This window comes from Triticum aestivum, chromosome 5A (genome assembly GCF_018294505.1).
Source record: "Triticum aestivum cultivar Chinese Spring chromosome 5A, IWGSC CS RefSeq v2.1, whole genome shotgun sequence".
Taxonomy (NCBI): Eukaryota; Viridiplantae; Streptophyta; class Magnoliopsida; order Poales; family Poaceae; genus Triticum; species Triticum aestivum.
In genome coordinates this window covers 62,636,035-62,640,130 of record NC_057806.1, presented here as the reverse complement: position 1 = coordinate 62,640,130, position 4,096 = coordinate 62,636,035, and the positions used below count along the sequence as shown (strand labels likewise).

Here is a 4,096-nt window from a genome sequence, read left to right as displayed (position 1 = left end):
CGACTTTAGCCTGAAAGAAGCGACTTAAAAAAAGCATGACGGTGAACACGTGCACGACTTTAGCCCAGTGTGCGTTGAGATGAAACTCAAGGTCATGAGTTCGATCCCCGTAAAATCAACTAATTTTTGCTGCTGCTTCTCTACAATCTCGGCCCATATGCAAGGGCAAAGTCGCTGCTCACAATCTCGGCCCATGTGGGGCAAAGCCCATGCCAGATAGAAAAACGTAATTTGTCGAATCTATACCCAAGAATCAGTCTCTCTTTTCTTAGTGAAAAATTCTTTCATGGTCAATGCTAATGTGTGTTTCCAGGCAGGTTCATGATGTTCAGATCATAGGATGTTTCATAACGTATAACACAGAGGTCACTGCTAGCAATTTTAATTACAAAAAATAACTTCTTTTAGGATTTGTATTGTGTTTCTGGGATTAGAAGTATACGAAAATAACTATATTAGCATACATATGTATTGGCTGAGCAAGTAACAAAAAATAAGGGAAAGAGTTTAGTCCACATATGTATGTTTATGCACAAAAACTGGGAAAGTTGTTGTGATAACGCAGGCATAACAACAGGAGTTCTATACCAACATGGGTGTGTACTAACATTCAGAATGCATGGAAAAATGAATAGCTACAACAGTTAGGCCACAAAATTCACTCAAACTGAATAAAGCTACTTTTGAGAGCAAATAAAGTACTTTCGAGCTCCTCAATTGACCTCTCCAATAGCTTGACTTCTTCATCCTTCTCCTTTCATCAAAGAGGAGCCCTTGATTGGGTCGTATCTGCTTGAGAAGTACGTATATGCAAAGGACAATCTGACCAACGTAGTCATGGGCCACTCCAATGTACAAAGCATAGCACACAACTCTGTCTTCAATCTTACAATGTCGTGAACCTCGACCGACGGACATTGGTGATGCCATCGGTGGCGTTGACGGTGTGATGTACCATTAACTGGTGAATGCCGCGCCAACCAGTGTCTCCAGAACACCTTCAACACTGCAGGACGACGGACAAAATGACCGTGGCGAAAGCCATGAACACATAACCCAACAGGCACTCACCATAGGCAAACTTCTTGACTTGCTTGGTGCTGCAGCTGATGACTTGAGCTCTATAATGGTAGTGCATAAATGTAGAGACACAAATGTTAGGCATAAATTGGTTGGTCTTTCATCTATCAACAACTGATAAAATCTGGCCACTTGGAAGTTGTAAACATACAGGCAGAGGCGCATAAGGTGGACTTCCGAGTTTTTTTCTGCTTCTTCTTTGTAAGGCTAAACTCCATTTTCTAGAGGAGCAAAGGATTTACAGGTTTTCAGCCACAATTGATAATCCTTTAAACATGTTTTGTTTTACAGAACAGAAAAATGACCAAGATATCCTGGGAACTTGATGGTGTGTTTTGTTACTATAGAATAGTAGTACGAAAAAACAAGGATCAAGATGTTTTCGTGAAGAAGTCATACTTTCTGTTGCTGCACATAGAGCTCCAGTGGAGAATTGCCGTTGGTAACAAATCACACTGACATTATATTCTTCCCCGGTTTTTTGTTTTAATCCTGCAATTCTTGCTCCTGCAGCTCATTTGGCCAGCCATTAAATAAACAATAGTAATGGAGGGAGCATGCTATCTAGGGTCAGAATTAAATGGAGGTCCTGGTTCATCATTAGGGAAAGAAATAGTAACATAAGGAGTATGCTCTTTAGGGTGACGATTAGATGAAGTTCCTGATTCATCATTACTTTACTTTTGAGGTCAAATTCGAAATAACTAATCGAGTAATAATCTTTTTTGCAAAAAATATACGGCTTTTGGATAAGGCAGGCACGACCACTGGCATCACCATCATATATCTCTTAACCTAACTATAGAAAATGTCTTTAAAAGTTCTGATACATCTTATGTCCTAACTAAAGTGGGTACATCACTATTTAGATGCTCTGAAGTAAAGAGGTGTTCACAAGGAGAATTCAAAACTAACACGTCTTCTTGAACTGAAGCACTATTTGTATATCGAAAATGTTCTGAAATTGCTGAACCTGAGCTTATCTAACAAGTATTAAACATTCAACTTTTCTACCATGCTTGACCTGGTATGCTTGAGGGAAACAAAAATAGAAGTTTAACCTTACGTAAAGATACGATTAAATGGCGATTCATTGATGGAGTAATCAGATAATGCGAAAATCAATTGTAATAATAAAAAAGAGTTGCAGTGATCACTAATAATATATTTTTTGTCAACTCTGGAGAAGACTTGCTACCTGCTGCTACAACCAATTGACTCATGCACAAACACCTCTAATGTATAAACGTACAAACATGACTCGCTGCTACATATGAATTCTACTCACTTCTACATATGAATGCTTGTGAATTCTTCAGGTTACAACAAGAAACTGAAGGATATACAAAATCATGAAAAAACTTTGTTCTTCATGCAGATGAAGGCACAACACATCAAAGCTTACTTCCAATGATTTAAAATGCATGTCACTTTTACTTGCCATACATATGGAAAAGAAACTAAGGCAATGACGCTAGAAGACTTTTCTTAGCCGAACATATGGAAAAAAGAAAAACCTAAGGTAATGACGATGGAAGCTATGGTTGCAGGCACACACTAAAAGATCCTGGTGAAGAATAAAGCCCAAAACTCATGCTCTTTTCAAATTTCAATTTTAAGTAAATTATGAACATAGCAGAACTGCCACTTCAAGGTTGCTAATGTTCTGATCATCCATAGTTGAGTCTTGAGAACAACATGATTTATTAACCAAAAGTAGGAATTTTCAGGTTTGGAGGGCACAATACAGACATTATGTTGAACTTGGATCAGTAAAAAGAATTGGTAAACTGAGGTGCAATCAAATGAACACGTATGCACATCGGTAAACTGGAGTGAAATCAAATGAACACACATACACATCGGTAAACTATGCATTGGTATGCACTGCAAGCGCAACACATTTGTGTCTGAAACTGAAACAACACACTTCAGAGAAGAAGATTCAGAATAGCACAAATCCACATGAGTGAGACGTTTACGAGCTCGGCTCAGCAACAATCAGACCCTCCTTGTCTGCCTCTTGCAAGGTTAGCAATAATTCACAAGGTTATTCTAACTCATCTCCAAATCGAATTTTTTACAAATCTGCACAATCAAGCAAAAATTGGGTATATAGTGCGGATCTGGGAGCAAGCACCTGGTACTTGGGGACTTTCAGACGGGGGATCTGGTGGTGCCGCCAATTTCTAGCGATGTCAGCTGAGAGGAGGCGGGCCCGGAGCAGCAGCCGGCGACGGGATGACGGGGAGCACCTCGGCCGACCAGTTCCATGGCTCCCTCAGTAGGGAGTTGGCCAGCTGAAGAGCAGTGGAGGCAGAGGAGGAGGGGGGAGAGGAGTTGGGGGATGGTGTGGCGCCGGCGTCGTGTGTCTCCGATGATGGAAAGCCACAGGGGTGGGGCGGCGGACGTCGTAGAGGCGGTGGCGGCGCGCGGCGGCGTGGCGGGGGTCCGCTGCGGCGGCGCACGGCGGCGTGTCGGGGGCCGGCGGTGCGCAGCAGCGTGGCAGGGGGCCAGCGGCGCGTTGGAGGTCGAGACGGGGCGTGCGTTTTTTCCCTCGCCCGTACCAGTTCGTTCGTGCTATTCTTCTTTTTTTCACCCAAAAGGCCGAGCCGAGGCCCAAGCCCAACACACGAAACGTTTTCTCTGTTTATTAGCATTAAAACTATAGTGCGGGTTAATTACAGTAAAACACAGGGGTTTTTCAAAAAAAATGACGCGGCGGTGAATCCGGAGACTCAATCCGTGCTTTATTATTAATAACTAGCAAAAAGACCCGTGCGTTGCAACGGAAGAAAAATGTTCAATTTGTATGTAAAATTGTTAAATTTATGTAAAAAAATTCAATGTATATTCTTCTAAAAATACAACGTATATAAAAAATAAATAAACATTTGGAATTGCAAAATTTGTTCAGGTTTCAAAATTTTGTTTGAATTTTTGATATTTATTCACGATTTTAAAAACGTATTCATATTCAAATATTTTAAGGAAAATCGTCCACACTTGTTTCCAA

The 4,096-nt window shown here is 41.1% G+C and overlaps 1 long non-coding RNA gene across 2 annotated transcripts; it reads right to left on the bottom strand.

Moving 5' to 3' along the window:
* Nucleotides 1–485: 485 nt before the first annotated feature.
* LOC123102328 (uncharacterized) lies at nucleotides 486–3,631 on the bottom strand. Of its 2 annotated transcripts, none has more exons than XR_006448907.1 (3): nucleotides 1,480–3,631; nucleotides 1,232–1,301; nucleotides 486–1,121 (listed from the first exon to the last, which is right to left on the bottom strand). It is a non-coding gene; the product is annotated as an uncharacterized lncRNA (long non-coding RNA). The 2 variants fall into 2 exon arrangements; XR_006448908.1 differs by having other exon boundaries at nucleotides 486–1,301; nucleotides 1,480–1,587; nucleotides 3,221–3,631.
* Nucleotides 3,632–4,096: the final 465 nt, after the last annotated feature.